Below are 22,248 nucleotides of genomic sequence, written 5' to 3'. Positions count from 1 at the left end.
ATCGGTTTGAGTGTGTTGGGTTTATACGTTTTAGCACTAATTCCAGAAGTAATCTGAAATACACGTGTTAGTCCAAGCATTGGTCATAGTGTTGCTTTTACAGGCAGCATGATCAGGTGTGCTTGGATGTTTTTCTTTAGAACTTTACTTCATCAAAGAAAAAACACACTTTTCCTTTTAGTCCACACTCTGTTGATGTCTTAATGTGTTGATTGCAACTTCTTTTCTTTTTCTTATATGTAGAGAAATGAAATGAGCAACCACTGACAACAGACACTTTTATGATTCTACAACTATCTGCGTGTTTTTTGTTTACTTACTAGCCAAGGCTTCTATCATCTACTTATCATCACTTGGAATTTGAATATCCCGCATTATTGTAATGTTATCATCTTCTGAAATTCACTGATAGCTATGTACACTTGGTAATCAACTAAAGCTCTTCTCTTATTCACTGCACTTGAATAGTTTTTACTCTTTGTGTGTTCGCTGATTTGTTTGTAGTTGCAATAACTGGCTACAGCTCTTCACACATTCACTGCAGTTGTATGTTTTTTTCCCCGGTGTGTGTTCACTGATGGCTTCGGATGTTTGATAACCAACGACAGCTCTTCACACATTCATTAAACTTGAATGGCTTTTCCCCTGTGTGTATTCGCTGTTTCCTTAATGTTGAAGATTCACTAAAATTACTTCCATACTCGCTGCAATGATTTCGTTTTTCACCTGTGTGTGATCACGGATGTTTTTGAAGATCTGATAAATGACTGAATCTCTTCTCATATTCATTGCAATATAATGGTTTCTCCCCCATGTGTGTTCACTGATGCCTTTGGAGGTGTGATAACAGACTAAGGGGGTGATTCTAACCCTGGCGGTCGGTGTAAAAGTGGCGGCCAACCCGCCAACAGGCTGGCGGTCCAAAAAATGGAATTCTGACCCTGGCGGGAACCGCCAACACAGCCCGCCAACTTAACACTCCGACCGCCGCGGCGGTACAGACAAACAGCGCGGCGGTCACCGCCAACAGGCAGGCGGCAGACAATGTACCGCCCACACTATCATAACTCACCAATCCGCCACCTTTTCCGGGGCGGGAGCACCGCCGATAAAAACACGGCGGAAACAGACTACGAACGGGAAAACGCTCACCAAAACACACTCCACGAGTACGGAGGACAGCATGGAACCCGAATTAAACATCCTACCTGCTCTCGTCTACCTTCTCATCTACCACGAGTACGAAGTCCGGCGCAGACGACAACGGTGAGTACTGCACCTACGACACACGGGAGGGGGAGGACGAAAGGTTACGGGCACACACATATGCGACCCCCCCCCCCCCCAATCATGTACTCACCAATGCAGAGCACCAAGTCACAGTGACACCACCCAAACACCCCTGAAAAATGCTAGGACATAATCATATTTGGAATAAATATTTATGTACCAAAAAGCTCCAGAAAATTAGCGTACAACCATGAAAGATATCCACAACAAAACAAATGACATACACATCAGTGTATAACTGAAGTAACAAGTCCTGCACATCCTACGAATTCAGCATGTCCGTGGGCCAAAGTCTTGAGAAACAAGGGCAAAGCCCACACAGGAGACCTGAGTCCTTTGGAGAGAACACTGCAGGGGCATCAGATGTAAAAACTACAGGCACCTCAGGGGGAAGGGAAGGGGGGGGGCACCACAGCCACATGAGTCCACGACGCCAGATCCACGAGGAGCCACCATGCCCACGGGACCATCCTGGGGAGTGCAAAGCCACAGTCTCTCAAGTCTCTGCAGTGGGTGGATTGCCCACTGGACCATCCTGGGGAGTGCAAAGCCACAGTCTCTCAATGTCTCTACAGTGGGTGGGCTGCCCACTGGGCCATCCTGGGGAGTGCAAAGCCACAGTCTCTCAAGTCTCTGCAGTGGGTGGATTGCCCACTGGACCATCCTGGGGAGTGCAAAGCCACAGTCCATCAGGTGGATGACAGTCTCCACTGGTCAAGGAGGAGGCATGGTGGGCACAATGAACCATCAACGGTGCTTGAGACGGCGGTGCCCTGTTCAGCGGTGCTTGAGACGGCGGGGCCCAGCGGAGCGGTGCTTGACAGGAAGGGCCCAGCGGAGCGGTGCTTGAGACGGCGGGGCCCAGCGGAGCGGTGCTTGACAGGAAGGGCCCAGCGGAGCGGTGCTTGAGACGGCGGGGCCCAGCGGAGCGGTGCTTGACAGGAAGGGCCCAGCGGAGCGGTGCTTGAGACGGCGGGGCCCAGCGGAGCGGTGCTTGAGACGGCGGGGCCCAGCGGAGCGGTGCTTGAGAGGAAGGGTCCAGCGGAGCGGTGCTTGAAATGAAGGGCCCAGCGGAGCGGTGCTTGAGACGGCGGGGCCCAGCGGAGCGGTGCTTGACAGGAAGGGCCCAGCGGAGCGGGGCTTGAAATGAAGGGCCCAGCGGAGCAGTGCTTGAGACGGCGGGGCCCAGCGGAGCGGTGCTTGAGACGGCGGGGCCCAGCGGAGCGGTGCTTGACAGGAAGGGCCCAGCGGAGCGGTGCTTGAGATGGCGGGGCCCAGCGGAGCGGTGCTTGACAGGAAGGGCCCAGCGGAGCGGTGCTTGAGACGGCGGGGCCCAGCGGAGCGGTGCTTGACAGGAAGGGCCCAGCGGAGCGGTGCTTGAGACGGCGGGGCCCAGCGGAGCGGTGCTTGAGACGGCGGGGCCCAGCGGAGCGGTGCTTGACAGGAAGGGCCCAGCGGAGCGGTGCTTGAAATGAAGGGCCCAGCGGAGCGGTGCTTGAGACGGCGGGGCCCTGTTCAGCGGTACTCTTCTGCACCGTGGGCCCTGTTCAGCGGTGCCTATCTCCACGGCGGGGCCCTGTTCAGCGGTGCTCTTCTGCACCGCGGGCCCTGTTCAGCGGTGCCTATCTCCACGGCGGGGCCCTGTTCAGCGGTGCTCTTCTGCACCGCGGGCCCTGTTCAGCGGTGCCTATCTCCACGGCGGGGCCCTGTTCAGCGGTACTCTTCTGCACCGCGGGCCCTGTTCAGCGGTGCCTATCTCCACGGCGGGGCCCTGTTCAGCGGTACTCTTCTGCACCACGGGCCCTGTTCAGCGGTGCCTATCTCCACGGCGGGGCCCTGTTCAGCGGTACTCTTCTGCACCGCGGGCCCTGTTCAGCGGTGCCTATCTCCACGGCGGGGCCCTGTTCAGCAGTGCTCTTCTGCACCGCGGGCCCTGTTCAGCGGTGCCCATCCAGCAGGTCAAGGGAGCCAGACCTGGCCTGGACTCCCTGTTCAGTCGCCCTCGGACCGTGACGTTTCTGGACCCTTCGGGGACGGACTCCTGGCCTCCTTAGTGTCCTCCTTCCCAGCTGGGATGTGGCATGTGGGGTCCACCTTCTCCGCGCTCCTGCTGCCCTTCCGCTCCTTTGATGGGGCTCCCGGGCCCTTGCCTCCCCCAGATGGTGTGGGTGGTGAAGTGGCCGCACATTGCTCCTTGGGGGCAGCCCTGTCGGTCCTCGCACGGCGGTCCTTGGTTTTGCGGGTCCTCTTGCCGGGGGGGGGGGCTGGACGTGTCCTTGCTGCTGATCGATGTGTCACTGCTGGCAAAGGGTGGGCTCCAGAACCCAGGCACAACAGTGACACCCGAAGCTGGGCTGGTGGTGGCTGCGGTGCTCTTGGGACTCTTTGAAGATGGATGGGGGAGGTCATCGGGGGGAAAGAGGTTAAGGTTAGCCAGGAAAAGTTTTTTAGGGCCAAGGTAAAGGGTAGGAGAAGTGGAGATGGAAGTGGAGGTAGAGGAGGTGGTTGTAGGAGAGTCAGGTGTGCTGTCATTGGGTGAAGGTGCTGGTGCTGTAGGCTGTCGTGAGGTGGATGGCTGTTGGGTGGGTGGCTGCCTGCGTTTGTGTGTCTTGGAAGAGGGGGTGACAGACACAGTGGGAGAGGACACAGGGGACGTGTACATGGCAGTGGGGGTGGTGACTGCACGAGTGTGGACTGTACTGGAGGGTGAGGTGGTGATGGAAGCACTGGCTGATGTTGGGGTGCATGCAGGTGTGAGTGTAGACATCACAGGGAGGGAGGAGGGAGACGAGGAGGAGGGGGACACAGGGGTGGCAGTGGCTGTTGGCATGTCTGCATCTGGGTGTTGCTCGGGTGAGTGTTTGCGGGATCTGTGGTGCTTGTGTTTGGATGAGCTGCTCTTGGGTGTTGAGGTGTGTGCAGGCTGGTCTGATGGTGTGGATGGGATAGGCTGAGGAACAGGAGACAGAGACAGGCTGGAGGCAGTCAGAAGAGGGAGGCTGGAAACAGGGACAATGGCTGCCGTCAGTGCTGAGGCCAGAGCAGTGAACGCTCGTTGATGGGCAGCCTGACCCGAATGAATGCCCTCCAGGTACGCATTGCTCTGTTGCACCTCCCTTTGCACACCCTGGATGGCATTCAGAAGGGTCGTCTGCCCAACAATGAGCGTCCTTACCAGGTCAATGAGCTCCGCACTGAGGGCAGCAGGGGCAACAGGGGCAGGGGCTGAGGTGCCTGGGGCGAAGGAGACGCGCGCCTTCCTGGGCGAACCGGCACGGAGCGAAGACTGAGGGGCTGCTGGGAGGGCGGGGCTGGTGCGCTGGGTGGCGACTGTACCTGTAGAGGCGGGGGGCACGGATGTTGCCGCCACCCCTAGGGAGCTCCCATCCGAGGACGTGTCGCTTTCGCTGCTCTCACCAGCGGTCCCCGTCGTGGTGCTCCCCTCGCCCTCCGGATCACTGGTGCCCTCAGTGTCTGTTCCTGGGCCCACCGGGGCCTTGTGTCCTGCAGCTCCCTCGTGCTCCGATGCCATATCTCCTCCGCCTGATGATGCTAATGCACACATGCACAAGAAGATGAAGAGAAAGGGTGGGGGGAGAAAAAAGAAGACCAGGTTGAGTGCATGCAATGTCAACACCGTTGGCGGAGAGGACAGACACAGGTGCCTAATGCACTAAGCCGCGCATTCGGGGTACACTACTCAGTACTACTGACTAAGACAACAGGCCAAGAGACGTCAAACGCGCACATGGGAGATGCTGGACCTTCAATGGCTGTACTTGTCACCCTACAGAGGTGGGGGCCGGGGGCACAGGGCCATGCCTAAGGGAGAGGACTACACTACAGAAAGCGCCCTGGCCTAATGTCACCCACAGCCCTCCTCCCCCACCCAGACGCCTCCACTGCGCAGAAAGATAGGAGAATGTGCTGATACTCACCCCCTTGTGTCTGCTGTGATGTCTTAAAGCGCCCATCCAATTCAGGGTAGGCCACCGCCAGGATCCGGGACATCAGGGGGGTCATGGTGCGACTGGCACCCCTCCTAGGTTGGGAGGCCATCCCCAGCAGTGTTTCTGCGGTCTTCCTTGTTCCGCGGCGGATGTCCTCCCACCTCTTGCGGCAGTGGGTGCCCCGTCTGTTGTGGACCCCCAAGGTCCGGACTTCCTTGGCGATGGCACGCCAAATCTCGATCTTCTGATGGGCGCTGACCTATTAGACATGTACAGGGTGGAAAGGAGGAAATCATCAATGGCCTGCATGTTAGATGTAATTGGCCCCCCCCACCCACTTTGCCATATGGCACATGCTCTCATCTGTCGGGCGTTGCACTCCTCATTCGCCCCCCACCCCACCAACTTACATCCACCCCAATCCACACAGGCATAGCCCATTCCATTAGCACCCGGGGTACTCACTTGTTGGTCTGGAGGACCGTAGAGTAGCGCATACTGGGGGAGGACCCCATCCACGAGCTTGTCCAATTCTTCAGACGTGAAGGCAGGGGCCCTTTCCCCAGTCACAGCAGCCATTGTATCTTCCAGACCGAGGTCACAGCAGCACTTGCAGTATAGGTCCTCTCCTGTGGATGATCAGGTCTCGAGTGATTAAGCAGATAGAAAATGGCGGTCACGTCCGCGGCGGTGCGTACCGCGGCGGTGCGTACCGCGACCGCCGGCGCACTTCGTTATTGGCTCCTGAAACCCATAGGCTTCAATGTTAACCAATGCGGCTTTGCGCCGCGGTCTTCGACCGCCTACCGCCACGGTGTGCCCCGCCAGCGCAGTGACCTCACATCCCATTGTCCCACTTCACAGGTCAGGCAGCCGCCATTTCAAGGGCCCACATGGCTTAATTTTGACTGCGACACACAGGCCTAGGCCTTGCATTGCCACACATACACGCCTTTCAACCCATTGCCATTCTTTAACTGTGCAAGCTGTCTGTACGTACCTGTGGTTTGGCTGACTCTGTGCTCCATGTTGTCCTTCCTAGGCACCGTCCGCTGGGACTTGGGATGAGAAGGAGGAATCCTCGCGTGTACCGACCGCTGGTGGACCTGTCGACAATGGAAGAACGCCATATAATCCTTCGATACCGACTTGACCGTGCCACTATCCATGAACTGTGTGCCCAGCTGGAGCCAGCCCTGATGTCCCCCATCCGCCAACCCACAGGGATTCCCCCTCTGGTGCAGGTTTTGTCAGTCCTCCATTTTTTGGCCAGTGGGTCATTCCAGACCACAGTGGCCATGTCATCTGGAATGTCTCAGCCTATGTTTTCAAAGATTTTGAGCAGAGTGTTGTCTGCCCTGATGAAACTCATGCGGAGCTACATCATTTTCCCCGAGGAGGGTGACTTGCCCACAGTGAAGGGTGATTTCTATGCCCTTGGACATATCCCCAACATCATTGGTGCCATTGATGGGACCCATGTGGGTTTGGTACCCCCAAAAGACGATGAGCAGGTGTACCGAAACAGAAAGAATTATCATTCGATGAATGTCCAGGTGGTCTGTTTGGCTGACCAGTACATCTCCCATGTAAATGCCAAGTTCCCAGGGTCAGTGCATGACGCGTATGTGATGCGAAATAGCAGCATCCCCTATGTGATGGAGCAGCTACAGAGACAACGTGTGTGGCTAATAGGTGACTCTGGTTACCCCAACCTGCCGTGGCTACTGACCCCAGTAAGGAATCCCCGGACAAGGGCAGAGGAACGCTACAATGAGGCCCATGGGCGTACAAGGAGGGTGATTGAGCGAACCTTTGGCCTCCTGAAGGCCAGGTTTAGGTGCCTGCATATGACTGGTGGATCCCTAATGTACTCACCAAAGAAGGTGTGCCATATCATCGTGGCGTGCTGTATGCTTCACAACCTGGCTTTGCGACGCCAGGTGCCTTTCCTGCAGGAGGATGGTCCAGATGGTGGTGTTGTAGAAGCCGTGGAGCCTGTGGAGAGTGAAGAGGAGGAAGACTCTGAGGACGACACAGACAATAGGGACAGAGTGATACAACAGTATTTCCAGTAACACCCAGGTAAGAATCACCCACGCCATTTCACAATTGCTTCTAGCCTCCTGCATCTGTACTTTCTGTAGTTCCCCACAGATGTTTTTTATTAATTTATGCCTTTCCCTTCCCTTCTCAGTGCTGTCTGACTCAGTACCTGACTTCTGCTTGGTTCGCCCATGAAATACAGCGTATTGACATTGGTATGTTGTCATGACTAATTGACAGAACAGAAATTGAACAGTAATATGTTATCCCTTTGTTAATAATACAGCATGACTCAAAACAGGTTTGTGTGCAAAATGTGATTTATTTACAGTGCTAGATACCGGTACATGTGATTCTAAGGGTGATGGGTGGGGGTGGAGGAATATCCATGGCAGAGTCCAGTTCTCAGTCTCACAGGTGCATTGTTCTTTTGCCTGTGGAAGGATGGAGCATAGGCAGTTCATGGTTGGACAGGGTGGCAATGTGGGACAGTGGGAAGACTTGAGGGGGTATGTCCTGCTGGCGGGGGTCTTGACATCCTACTCTGTCTTTTTCTTTGGTCTCAGGCTCCTCTTACGGGGTGGTTGTTCTTCAGCAGGAGGTGGGGTTCTGGGGGGCTGTCGAGGTGTTGGGACCTCCTGTCCACTAGCGCCGGCGGAGGTGGTAGGCTGTTCCTGGTCCGGCCTAGTGACAGGGGCCCTGTGTGGTGCACCATGGTCCCGCAACGCGTCCTCTATCCTGTGGAGGGCCAGGACGATGGTCCCCATTGCGGTCCCGATGATTCTCAGCTCCTCCCTGAACCCCATGTAGCGTTCCTCCTGCTGTGCCTGGATCTCAGTGAACCTGGCCAGTACCGTCGCCATCGTTTCTTGGGAGTGGTGGTAGGCCCCCATGAGGGTGGTGAGGGCCTCTTGGAGAGTGGGTTCCCTGGGCCTCTCCTCACCCCCCTGTCGCACAGCAGCCCTCCGAGCTGCCCGGTTTCCCCCGGCCTCTGTCCCCTGGCCGGTGTGCCCGCTCCCACTGCCCCCAGGTCCCTGTTGTTGTTGGGGTGTCGGGTTAGCCTGGGTGCCCTGTAGTGGCAGACACACCGCTGATTGAGCTGTCCTAGAGACAGAGGCATGGGCCCGCTGGGTGGGAGCTGTGCTGGTGTCGGCAGAGGGGGTCGGGTCTGGTGTGGCCTGTGTCTGGGTGAGGGGAACCGACTGCCCAGAGGTCCCCGATGGTCCGGGCTGGTCATCAGGTTCACTGTCGACAGAGCTGCTATCCTCAGTGTGGGCCTGTTCCGGTGGTGGGATGGACACTTCTGGACCCTCCTGGCTGGTGTGTTGTCGTTCGGGTCCTGCATGGGGTAAGAGAGTTTGGTTATTGTTTCTGTGTGTGCAATAGCATGCGTGTTGTGGGTGCCCTTGTCCCCCAGTGCAGGCATTCCCTGGAGGGAGGTGTTGTGAGGGTATTTAGTGGGGGGGAGGGGTTAGTGCAGTGGTCATGCTTAGGTGATGGGTGCCCATGGTTTGTGTTGGCATGCAGGAGTTGGTGTTGGGATGGGTGGGTTGTGCTGGTGAGACATTGTCAGGAAGGATGTGTGCTGGGGGGTTGGGGGTGAGGGTGGGGGTGTGGGTTGGCATGCTGGTGGGGTGTGGGGGATATAGTAGTTGAGATGGGACTTACCAGAGTCCATTCCTCCGGCTACTCCTGCGAGGCCCTGAGGATGCAGGATGGTCAAGACCTCTTGCTCCCACGATGTAAATTCGGGAGGGGTGGGTGGGGGTCCGCCGCCAGTCTTCTGGACCGCGATGTTGTGCCTGGAGACCATCGACCGGACCTTCCCCCGTAGGTCGTTCCATCTTTTGCGGATGTCCTCCCTATTCCTGGGATGCTGTCCCACCGCGTTGACCCTGTCCACGATCCGCTGCCATAGCTCCGCCTTCCTGGCTATACTGGTGTGCTGCACCTGCGAGCCGAAGAGCTGGGGTTCCACTCTTAGGATTTCCTCCACCATGACCCGGAGTTCTTGGTCCGAAAATCGTGGATGCCTTTGGGGTGCCATGGGGTGGTGTGGGTGAGGTGTGGGGTGGTGTATGTGATGAGGAGTGTGTTGGTGAGTGGTGCTTTGTGCTACTATGTGGTGTGTGTGATGGTGTAGTGTGCCTCAGTGTGTCTTGCTTTGGATTGTCTGCTGTGTCTCTCTCTCCTTCTCTCAGTAATTGGGGTCGCAGGGGTTTGTGGGTGATGTGGGTGTGTGTTTTATAGTTGGTTGATTGTGTGGGAGTGGTGTGTGTATGTGTATCAGGTGTGTGTTTTTCAAATTGTCCAATGTGGCTGTGTTTTGGTGATGTGTGTGTATTCTGACCGCGGCGGTGTGTAGCGCCAATGGAATACCGCGTTTGAATGACCGCCGTGTGGATTCGTGGGTCGTAATGGCATGGGCGTATTTCTGTTGGCGTGACGGTGGAGGTTTGGTCATCTCCAGTTTATCGCTGCCCGCCGATGTGGCGGGCTGCAGTGGAGGACGGATTTTTGGAGGTTTGGCCGTTGTGGGTCAGAATGACTGTGGCGGTTGACCGCGGCCGCGGCGGTGTTATGGCGGTCTTCTGACCGGCGGTAAGGGCATTTTACCGCCGAGGTCAGAATCACCCCCTAAAGCTCTTTCCACTCTCACTGCAATGGTATAGTTTTACCCCGGTGTGTGTTCGATGATGTTGTTGTAGGGCTGATAAGCAACTACAGCTCTTCACACGTTCACTGCAATGGTATGGTTTCTCCCGTGTGTGTTCGCTGATGTATTCGTAGGTGTGATAATTGCCTGAAGCTCTTCACACATTTAATGCAATTGTATGGTTTTTCCCCAGTGTGCGTTCGCTGATGTCTTTGCAGGCATGATAATTGACTAAAACGTTTTGCACATTCACTGCATCCGAAGGGCTTTTCCCCTGTGTGTATTTGCTGATGTTTCCTTAATGTTGAAGATGCACTAAAACTACTTTTTCTACATTGGCTGCATTGATAAGTTTTTTTGCCTGTGTATGTTCGTTGATTTTTTTGGAGATCTGATAACTGACTGAATCTCTTCACACATTCATTGCAATGGTATGGTTTCTCTCCTGTGTGTGTTCGCTGATGGCTTTGGAGGTGTGATAAATGACTAAAGCTCTTCATACATTCACTTCAGTTGTATGGTTTTTCCTGAGTGTGTGATCGCTGATGCTGTTTTCGGTTTGATAAAAAACTAAAGCTCTTTTCACATTCATTGCACTTGAATAGCTTTGCTCCTGTGTGTATTCGCTGATGATTCCTTAATGTCGAAGAGCTACTAAAGTTACTCCCACATTCATTGCAATGATAGGGTTTTTCCCCGGTGTGTATACACTGATGGCTTTGGAGAGCTGATAATCGACTAAAGCTCTTCACACATTCAGTGCACTTGAATGGCTGTTCTCCTGTGTGTATTCGCTGATGATTCCTTAATGTTGAAGAGCCACTAAAGTTACTTCCACAGTCACTGCAATGGTATGGTTTTTCCCCGGTGTGTGTACGATGATGGGTTTGGAGATCTGATAACAGCCTAAAGCTCTTCAGACATTTATTGCACCTGAAAGGCTTTTCTCCTGTGTGTATTCGCTGATGTTTCCTTAATGTTGAAGATGCACTAAAACGACTTTCACATTCGCTGCAATGGTATGGTTTTTCGCCTGTGTGTGATCGGTGATGCTGTTGTAGGGCTGATAAGTAGCTAAAGCTCTTCACACATTCACTGCAATGGTATGGTTTTTCCCCTGTGTGTGTTCGCTGATGTATTCGTAGGTGTGATAACTGACTGAAGCTCTTCACACATTCACTGCAATGGTATGGTTTTTCCCCAGTGTGCGTTCGCTGATGTCTTTGCAGGCATGATAATCGACTAAAACTTTTTGCACATTCACTACATCTGAATGGCTTTTCTCCTGTGTGTGTTTGCTGCTGGTGCTTTAATTGCGATGACAAACTAAAGCTCTCACTGCATGTGTATGATTCTTCTTTCTTGGTTAGAGTCTCTGGGTCGGGTCTATATTTGTCTACAGCACATGACTGTGTTTTCTGATGGGTCAACATGGTTGGTAAAGCACTTGTATTAATCTCACTTTCCTGTATTTGTTCGTATTAAGGACTTTTGATTTCCAATTTAAAAGTAAAGTACAATGGTCACTAAATACTTGCCAGACTCATAATATGAGCAAGGCTTCCTTACGAGAGATTATGTATTTAGATTGGATAACAGTTTTCAAGGCTTGTGGGTAAAGATTAATCCTCTTCCTTTTGGTTGATGTACATTGGGACAGTCCGTTGTATCGTAGACAGTAGAACTCTTCTTTTCTTTATCCTTCAGTTGTTGTCTCCACTCAGTTGTGCTTTTCTCTGGTTCTTGTGGTGTAGCCAGGAAGAGTTTACCTAGAGCATTGAATTATGGTCTGTTATCATTTTAGGAACCGGAGCACCGTGGTAAACACATCATACAGATCCCATGAATCAAAACTGGTGTTGGTCGCCTGTTTATTTAGGAGGTGGTTTGTCAGTGCTGTTGCCTTAATTTTCTTGAAATCATTTCACAGTCTTGTGGTGTGAAGGTGCACAGCTTACAGTCTTGTGTTCACTGAATTGTCCTTTAGAGCTTCTTCCAGCGTCTGTCAGTTTATGCTCAGGGTCCTCAGTCTCTGACTGTACTGATGTTTTCCTGAATATTGGAGGTGATTGTTTCTGACCATTTTTGTTGACTTACAGAATCACTGTTGTTATTCATAAGCATTTCATGCATTCAAGGCTTGTTTTCTGTTGGATGTAAAGAGATTTAAAATTACGAAATGCAAATGTAACAGAATGTGAAAAACAATATTTAACTGGCTATAAACACCATCTCTTATTTACCATATTTGAAACTTAGCAATGTTTTTTTCACCACCCACAGATATTTAACTAAATGTTCTGTTGAACATGTCACATCTTATCCACTTCAGAAAAGGAGGTGATTTATTAGTGATCACGTAGTAACTTAGCATGGAAAGGGCAAGCACGGGCCACCCACATGCTACAGGTACAGCTTATGGTAGATGCAGATGGACCAGATTTCATGTAAACAAAAACAGATTGTGGAAAAAGAGGATTCAGGATGTACTGCTGTTTCTTTAGTTTCAGGAAGTGTACAACAAAGTTAACTTCTCTGGAAGTATATAACGAAGTTTACTGCATTCATATAATTCAATGCTTTCCTGATCCCATTGGATCATCTCAAGTGCCACCTCCTCTCTTCACCTTGTCTTTACAGACCATCTGAGATATGAAAACTACTCTGGAAACAAATTGGAAACCTTAGTTAATTATATATTGGTCCTACAAGCAGATCAGGCCACCTTTAGGGACAGAATAGATGCGAGCAAATTGGTGCTGCTGGGAACGCGCCCCTTGCTGACAGAGATTCTGTCCCACATCAACGCCCTTCAGATGGAGGTATCACAAGTACAAACCATGGTGGAGGACACTGAGGGCCAATCTTGACAGAACCATATGCAAGTGGTGGGCCTCCCAAGAGGTCCAAATATGGAACTTTTACTCAAGGAATGTCTGCTTCATATTGTCCTTGGCAGTAAATGTATCAAGTCTGGACACTGGATCGGGTCCACTGAGACCCAGGCCGGACCCCACACAGGGGTTCCATCCCCGCTGGAGGTGGCTTGTCTCTTTAACTACTGGGAATGCAATCACATACTGCAAGTTGCCAGGTCCAAGGATCCCTGATGAATCTCCAAGGCCTCAATGAACATGTATCCAGACTACACTACAGAAGTACAAAGAGTCAGAGGTTCATTCTTGATGGTCACACAGAACCTCCAGCAACTCGGCCTGAAATATTCTCTTACACACACAGCCACATTGCCTATGGTGGACTCTCAAGCCACCCTATTTTTCACAACACTGGTAAATGCCTGGGGCTGGCTGGAGATGAAGGGGGTGTCTGCAATGTCCCACGACATTCAATGCAATACAGACTGGAAACCTTCCACACCACAAAGGCATCAGCCCAGGACCCCCAGGAGCAGGCCCTCCAGCGAGTAGGAAGAGCAAGAACGTGCCATGGTTGTGGCAGAGGTTGTATCCTGCCACAGTAAAACAGCGACCTTCCCTAGGTTCCCTTCCATCACCCCAGACCGGGAGGTGATCTCTGATTTGGATCTCACTCTAGCAGAATTGAGCACAAGCCTGGAATTAATGTCCATGACATCTGACCAAGTGATATGACACCACAAAATGTGTTCTATTTTGGAGTGGAGGTGCTTCTCAGAGTGCAGACTGAAAAGGAGAAGAAAAAATGGGCACCACCATTAGGGTACGGTTTGTGCATTTCTCTCCTTGACAAACGAAGAGACTGTAATCCCCCGGTCTCATATGGAACATGTTCCTCATGGCCACATATGAGACACAACCAGGGACCTGGGAGTTGGGGTAAATGTTTTATGTTTTTGTTCGTGGACAAGCAGCATTACTCTATACACCCAGGTCGGGGACCGGCTGTGGTCACAGGTTCTAGAATTCAGAGCCTGGAAGAGAGCAGGTGGATAGCCTAGGCACCAACATGCGGACAAGTCACACATATATGCCTACATATAACATACTGACCTAGACTATACCGGGAATGGCCAAGCCCAGATGCCGTCACCTAATTTATTCTTACTTTTGACGCAGACTAACATTGCGTTTCTTCAGAAAACACATCTTACTGCAAAGATGGTGGGTGGCAACCTCTTATTTGGAGTATCAATCAACTCAGTTTTATAGAGTGTGTCTACTCACTTGTGAGGGTATCCAGGCACTGGGTTCTTGCTTGGATCAGTTGAAGAACCAGGTCTTCAGTCCTTTTCTGAATTCAGTGAGAGAGGATGATGTTCGGGGGTGCAGGGGGAGGTCGTTCCAGGACTTGCCAGAGAAGTGGGAGAAGGAGCATCCTACACTGCTGCTTCGGCGGATGCGGGAAATGTGAGCGATGGAAATGGAGCGCAGGTGTCTAGAGAGCTGATGAAAGTTCAGGCAGTGGTTGATGTATGCTGATCTAGGGCCTGTGCCTGGGTGGATCCCTTGCCTACCTCAGGGCTACTCGAGCAAGGGGCAACTATCCTGTGGAAAAGCCCGCTGGTTTGCAGAGACCACCAAATGGTGGTCCTGTTATAAATTCCACTGTGTCAGCTAACGCCTTGATCCCTGCCCGAAATGGGATCTACATGTCCTGCAATATGAAATCAATAGTGCCTGCTGTCATTCAGTGCGAGAGCCTTGAATCCCTGCTTGTGTTGAGGTTTACACTTACTACAACATGCAAATAATATTGCCTGCTAAGATTCAATGCGGGAACTAATATTGTCTGTGGTTGCCGCCTTGGACCACTGCCTGTACTGGGGTTGCATGCAATGCAATATGCAATCAATATTCCACGCTGCAATTCTGTAATTCAGTGCACGTCAGCACTATAAAATCCAGAAGCACTGAGCGTGCTCACTATTCCAGGTACTGATCAGAGGAACACCTTGTTTCCTGGGCTCCCGCACTAAACTGGATCTCTCAGTTTTGTTGACAGACTTTGTTGGCCAAGGTTTGTTCACCTGAGCACTTTGGTGATGAGATTGCTCACGCTGCAAGTGATCCGGCCCTCACTTGGGACAGAGTGGATGCTCCCTGGTAGGAGCCAAGTCGGCTGAATTCCTTAGCGTTTCAAGCCTCGTCACAGTTTTGGTTCTAACTCAGAGGAAGAGACTAAGGCCCTAATTATGACATTGGCGGTAAGTCCCACTTACCGCCATGCTGACTGCCGCCAACATACTGCGACCGCAGCGGTATACCGATACCCATATTATGACACACACATAGCAATCCGTCACTATACGGACACAAACACAAGTCCGTCAGCCCAAAGGTCAGTGATAAAATGGCGGTACCAAAACCCACACCGTTACGTGAACAGAACTATGCCCACAGCATTATGACCCACAAATCACCGCAGCGGACATTCAACCGCGGTAAACCATTGGCAGTACATACTGCCGCTTTGCAAATACACACACACACATACAAAACAGCACCACATTGGACAATTCAAAATACACACACCTGACACACATGCACACACCACACTCACACACCCACACCACTACAAAACACACACACACAATACCCACATCCCTTTACGACAAACACAATTTGTAACTAGAGAGAGATACAGCAAGAGCACCCACACAACCAGAGCCTCACAGCACACACCCCAACACATCACCCCACACACCCTCAAACACACCATACACATTACACCCATGGCACCACAAAGACATCCCAGGTTCTCAGAGGAGGAGCTAAGGGTCATGGTGGAGGAAATCATCCGGGTAGAGCCACAAGTATTCGGATCACAGGTGCAGCAGACATCCATTGCAAGGAAGATGGAGCTATGGCGGAGAATCGGGGACAGGGTCAATGCTGTGGGACAGCACCCCAGAACAAGGGATGACATCAGGAAGAGGTAGAACGACCTATGGGGGAAGGTGCGTTCCGTGGTTGCAAGACACCAGATAGCTGTACAGAGGACTGGCGGTGGACCCCCACCTCCTCCCCCACAACTAACAACATAGAAGGAGCAAGTCTTAGTAATACTGCATCCTGAGGGCCTGGCAGGAGTAGCTGGAGGACTGGACTCTGGTAAGTCAAATCTCTATTACTATCAGCCCCATACCTGCATGCCATCACATACCCCCACCCCCATCACCCCACCACCTCACATACACCACACCATCACAACCCACTCATCCCAGTACCCAGCACTGCATGTACCACCAATGCATGGACATCACTCACAGCCCTGCATAGACACCCATCACAACAGCATGCACACTAGAGAGAGCACCTGGCCCACTAAATCACTACTCACACAAGGCAAAGCTGACAGGGTACTCACAACCATACAGGGCAACACACCCATGCACAGGATGTCACATGCAGACACATTAACACTGCATTTACATCCCCACAGGTCCCACACCCAACATCACCGGAGAGGAGGTGCCAGCAATAACCAGTATCCCCCCCGACAAAGAGTTCCACAGTGATGACAGCAGCTCTGCTCGCCTCGATCTGGATGACCAACCTGGCCCATCAGGGACCTCCGGACAGTCGGTTACCCAGGTACAGTCCCATACCAATACAGAGCCTCCCCACTCAGGAAACACCAGCACAGCACCCACCCAGCAGGTCCATCCCTCTGTCCCCAGGACACGTCAATCAGCAGTGTGTCCACCACTAAAGGGACCCCAGGCCACCCCACAAACATAGGACGATCAGGGACCTGGGGTCAGTGGCAGTGGGCACACAGTTCAGAGGACAGAGGCACAGGACAACAGGGAAGCTGGGAGGACTGCTGTGCGACAGGGGGAGGAAAGGCCCAGGGAATCGACCCTCCACGAGGCACTCACCAACATCCTGGGAGCATACCACCGTTCCCAGGAGACAGTGGGCCAGATACTGGCCAAGTTGCAGGAGACCCAGCGACTGCAAAATGGACAGTGCCTGGGGATCAGGGAGGACCTGAGGGACATTCACACAACCCTGGTCACCATTGTAGGGGTGCTGGCAGACATGGCCAACACCATGAGAGAGGCAGTGGCACACCAACGGGCCCCTGACACTAGCCACACCGATGAACAGCCCTCCACCTCCGCTGACACTAGCGGACAGGAGGCCCCACCACAGGAACAACAGGCCACTAGCACCCTTCTCCCTGCAGAAGGAGAACCACCCTGAAAACGGTCCCTGCGATCCAGGCAGAAGCCAGAGAACATTGCCAAGACCCCCGCCAGGAAATAAGACTCTCCTGAATGCCACCCTTGTGTCCCACTCTGTCACCTTGTCCACCTTGAACTGCCATTGCTCCCCTTACTATGCCCCCGTGGACAATGCACCTGTGATACAAAGAGACTGGACTCTATCCTGGACTCTCCTCCACCATCACCCAAGCCCACTGCACATCCCCATTAAATTTTCAGCAATTAAATAAACACAAGTATGTAGTATGTCAAATGATTTAAGTATGTATTCCTTTAACAATCTGTAGACATTGCAAGTAGACTGTACAGTGATGTATACATAGGTATGACCTGTATTGTGCTGCAGTCAATATACCAGGAGCGAGAGTAGGGCACAAATATCTGTGAATAGACATGTCGAAAGGTACAGTAAGTGGCCATAGTAGTGGGAACAGCAGCCTGGCAGTGAAAATGTACAACACAAAACTGCAATGGGAGGCGAAGTTACAGTGTCTTACCTGTGTGTCACTGGACGTACTGTTGAATGATAGATGTTCTGTTGTCCTCATCCTCTGCCTCCTCTTCGTCACTGTCCACAGGCTCCAACGCTGCCACACACCCATCTCCAGCCTCATGCTCCTGCAGAAAAGGCACCTGGCGTCTCAAGGCAAGGTTGTGCAACATGCCACGATGATCTGGCACACCTTCTTGGGTGAGTAGCACTGGGAACTACCAGTCAGATGGAGGCACCAAAACCTGGCCTTCAGGAGGCCAAAGGTTTGCTCTATAATTTGCCTTGTTCACCCCTGTGCCTCATTGTAACGTTCCTCTGCCCTTGTCCTGGGATTCTTCACAGGGGTCAGTAGCCATGAGAGGTTGGGGTAACTAGAGTCACCTGTAAATATCGAGGGATACCTTTTAGCCAGACACTCACCATTTGGGGCAACCCCAAACCCATATATCAACATACACTGGGTGGGGACCATGGGCTCACCCATTAGCCACACCCTGTGCCTCTGGGGTTGAGCCATCACATATGGGATGCTGCTATTCCTCAGGATATAAGCATCATGCACTGACCCAGGATACTTTGCATTCACAGAGGGAGATGTACTAGTACGCCAGGCACACTATCTGCACATTCATGGATTGAAAGCCCTTTCGATTTCTGAACACCTGTTCATTTCTCCTGGGGAGGACAAAGGCAATATGTGTACCATCAACTGCCCCAACAATGTTGGGGATATGTCCCATTGCATAGAAGTCAGCTTTCACTGTGGCCAAATCCTCCACCTGGGGGAATACGATGTAGCTGCGCATGTGTTTCATCAGGGCAGACAACACTCTGTTCAGCACTATTGAGAGCATTGGCTTGGACATTCCTGCTGCCATGACCGCTGTCACTTGGAAGGAGCCACTCGCCAAGAAATGGAGCACAGATAGGAATTGCACAAGAGGGGGGGATCCCAGTGGGTTGACTGACAGCTGAGATCAGGTCTGGCTCCAATTGGGCACACAGCTCTTGGATTGTGGCCCTATCAAGTCTGTAGGTGAGGATAATGTGCCTGTCCTTCATTGTTGCCAAGTCCACCAGGGGCCTGTACAAGGGGGATGTCTCCATCTCCTATTCATCCTCAGCGGTTGTACTCTAGGGGGCAAAACGATGAGCATCTGGTCAGTTTTCAACATTTCCTCAATGTACAATGCATTGCATGTTGTGACAGAAACAGTATGTTTATTTTAGTCCCAAAATGTGCTTATGTCGGCTGTGACACAGTTAGGTGCCATGGCCTGCCCCCCCTGAAATGGCAGACACCCGTTATGTGTGAAGCGACAGGTGGAAATGAGGTAATGCAGCTGATGTTGCGGTTGAGTACCGCAGTGCAACTCCTCATTGGTTATCATTGGGCCCTATGGGTTACAGTAGCCAATGGTGATGTACGCCAGCAGTGACAGTATGCACCGCAGCGGACGTGACTGCCATTTTCTATTTGTTCCCTCACTTGCTACCTGACCTTCAACAGGAGAGGACCTACACTGCAAGTGCTGTTGTGACCTGTGTTTGGAAGCGACCATGGCTCAAGTCACTGGGAAAAGAGCCCCTGCCTTCACCACTGCGGAGCTGGAGAGCCTGATGGATGGGGGGTCCTACCCCAGTACCGATTGCTTTATGGGCCTCCAGACCAACAGATGAGTACACTGTGTGCATGATGCATGGGGCATGAATGCATGGTGTGCTGTGTGTGAAGGCCTCGTGTAAGAGGGGAGTGGTGGAGGGGTCCTGGGCAGCGTGCTGCATGTATGGTGGGCAATGTATGTGTGTAAGGGGATGGGAGGGATATGGTGGGCCATGGGTGTAACAGGCCGGACAATATGACTGATCCCTTTTTCTATTTTAATTTTTCTGCAGGTCAACGCTCATCAGAAAAGGCTATATGGCATGTGATCACCAAGGACGTGCGGGCCCTGGGGGTCTACGGCAGGCGGAGCACCCACTGTCGAAAACGGTGGGAGGACCTGAGACGCTGGGCAAGGAAGACAGCGGAGGCCCAGCTGGGGATGGCCTCCCAACGAGGAAGGGGTGCCCGTCGAACCCTGACCCCCCTGATGTTCCACATACTGGCAGTGGCCTATCCGGAGCTGGATGGGCGCTTGAGGCCATCACAGCAGCCACAAGGGAGTGAGTATAGTTTCCAAAATCTGCAAATTGCGCGTGGTGGGGTGGTCTCTGGGTGGGGGATGTGGGCCTGTGGGTGCCCCTAGGCCAGGCCGGACATTGTAGGGTAGGTTCCATGATGGGAAGAGGCTAATGCACTCCACCCCTAAACATGCTAGTGGGCATCTACTACTGGGCAGGGATCTGTGGCTCTCAGGTATTACTGTCCATGGCCTGGTGACTAGCATTGTGAGAGGTAGTGCACTGCGTAGTGCGTAGGGCTGTCCCCTGTGTGTTGTGTACGCCAACAGTGGTGTTGTTGCTGGCATTGACCAAGTGTATCCTCTGTCTTTCCCCCCCCTTTTTGTTTTGTCACCCTGTCCTTATGTGCAATAGCATCATCTGGTGGAGGAGCAGAGGCACCGGCGACGGAGGGAGCTGCATTCCACATGGCCCTGGAAGCCAAATCCACAGACCGTGAGGGCACCAGTGGGACGGAGGGCGAGGGGAACACCACTGCGAAGGCAGGAGGGGACAGTTTGGACAGTGATACCTCCTCCGATGGAATCTCCCTGCTTGTGACGGACACCTCTGTGGCCGCCCCAACTACAGGTACAGCCGCCACCCCCCGTACCAGCACCACCCTTCCAGCAGCCCTTCAGCGAGTTTCCTGTGCCCGCTCACCCAGGAGGGTGGGCATCTCCTTCGCCCCAGGCACCTCAGGCCATGCCCAAGTTAACCCTGCTGCCCTGAGTGAGGAGGCTATTGACCTCCTACGACCCATCTCTGTTGGGCAGTCAACCATAGTGAATGCCATCCAGGGGCTGGCAGGGCATTTGCAACATACAAATGCATTCCTGGAGGGCATTCACTCTGGCGTGGCGGCCCAACAGAGATCATTCCAGGCTCTGGCCTCCTCCCTGATGGCAGCCATTGTCCCTGTCTCTAGCCTCCCCCCTCCAACTTCCTGTATGCAGTCCCATTCCCCTGAACCCCAACCTATCCCAAGCACACAATCAGGACCAGCAAGCACCCAAGACAACACACAGGAGTGGCTCAGGCAAACACAAGCACCACACATCATCACACAGGAACTCACACAAACACCATCCAGAAGCAGACATACCAACATCCACTGTCTACACTGTGTCCCCTCCTCCTCCTCCCTCCCAGTAGCGACTCCACTCACACCTGCATGCACTACATCCTCATCCACTACCACCATCACCAGCACACCTATCAGAACACACACCTCACTGGCAGTCACCAACCCCACATCCATGCACACGTCCCCTGTGTCCTCTCCCACTGTGTCTGTGCCCCCTCCTCCCAAAGTACACAAACACAAGCACTCAGACACCCAATAGCCATCCACCTCACAACAGCATCCAGCCCATGCACCTTCACCCAAACACAGCAGACAGACACCTCCTACAACCACTCCCTCTTCCTCCACCCCAAACGTTCACCCTCTTCCCTCCCCAGTGTCCCTAAGAAGCTTTTCTTCTCCACCCTTGACCTCTTCCCTACCCCCCACCCCGTCCTTCACTTCGGGCCAGGGTGGGCAGAACCCAAGCCAGCACCTCAGCCACCCAGTCCACGGCCACTGTAGTTTCGGCAGCTACTGCAGGTGTGAGAGGCTCCAAGGAGACACCCATCAGCACTGGCAGTGTGCCTGCACCAGCTGCCAAGGACAAGAAGGGACCACCAGCTGCCAAGGGCAAGAAGGGACCACCAGCTGCCAAGGGCAAGGAGGCACCACCAGCTGCCAAGGGCAAGAAGGCACCACCAGCTGCCAAGGGCAAGGATGCACCACCAGCTGCCAAGGGCAAGGAGGCACCACCAGCTGCCAAGGGCAAGGGTAAAGGGCCTGCCCCGCAGGCAGGAGGGACAGGAGGCCTGGTGCTGTGACAGGATCTGAGCCCCCACCACCAACCATGGCGCTTCAGCCATCCAAGGCTGCAGGGGAAGAGCTGGAGCCTCCCCCCACCACTGGCAGCACCGCCACCAGCACCACTGGCAGCAGCAGCAGCCCCAGTGGGCTGACGCCTGAGGCTGCAGCGGAAGGGCTTGTGCCTCCACCCTCCACTGGTAGCACCAGCACCACTGGCAGCAGCAGCAGCCCCAGTGGGCAGCTGTCTGAGGCTGCAGGGGAAGGGCTTGTGCCTCCCCCACCACTGTCAGCACCGCAACCAGCACCACTGGCAGCAGCAGCAGCCCCAGTGGGCAGCCGTCCGAGGTTGCAGGGGAAGGGCTTGAGCCTCCCCTCTCCACTGGCAGCACCGCCACCAGCACCAATGGCAGTAGCTCCAGTGGGCAGCCATCCGAGGCTGCAGGGGAAGGGCTGACAGCACTGACACCAGCACCGGCCCTGCCACCACTGCGCAGCTGTTGCCGCCGGCTGATTGACTGTAGTCCTGCCTCCATGGAGTGTCATGCATCCTGCCCACAACAAATCATGTGGGTCTGACACCCAGGTGACGGACTGTGACCTTGCACT

The 22,248-nt window shown here is 53.4% G+C and overlaps 1 pseudogene; it reads right to left on the bottom strand.

The window, feature by feature from the left end:
* Positions 1 to 571: 571 nt before the first annotated feature.
* Positions 572 to 22,248, bottom strand: part of LOC138276133 (zinc finger protein 850-like) — a 170,525-nt pseudogene continuing 148,848 nt past the window's right edge.

Source organism: Pleurodeles waltl, unplaced genomic scaffold, assembly GCF_031143425.1.
Source record: "Pleurodeles waltl isolate 20211129_DDA unplaced genomic scaffold, aPleWal1.hap1.20221129 scaffold_37, whole genome shotgun sequence".
NCBI lineage: Eukaryota > Metazoa > Chordata > Amphibia > Caudata > Salamandridae > Pleurodeles > Pleurodeles waltl.
The sequence above is the reverse complement of the archived record's forward strand: the minus strand, read 5'-3'. Positions and strand labels throughout refer to the sequence as shown.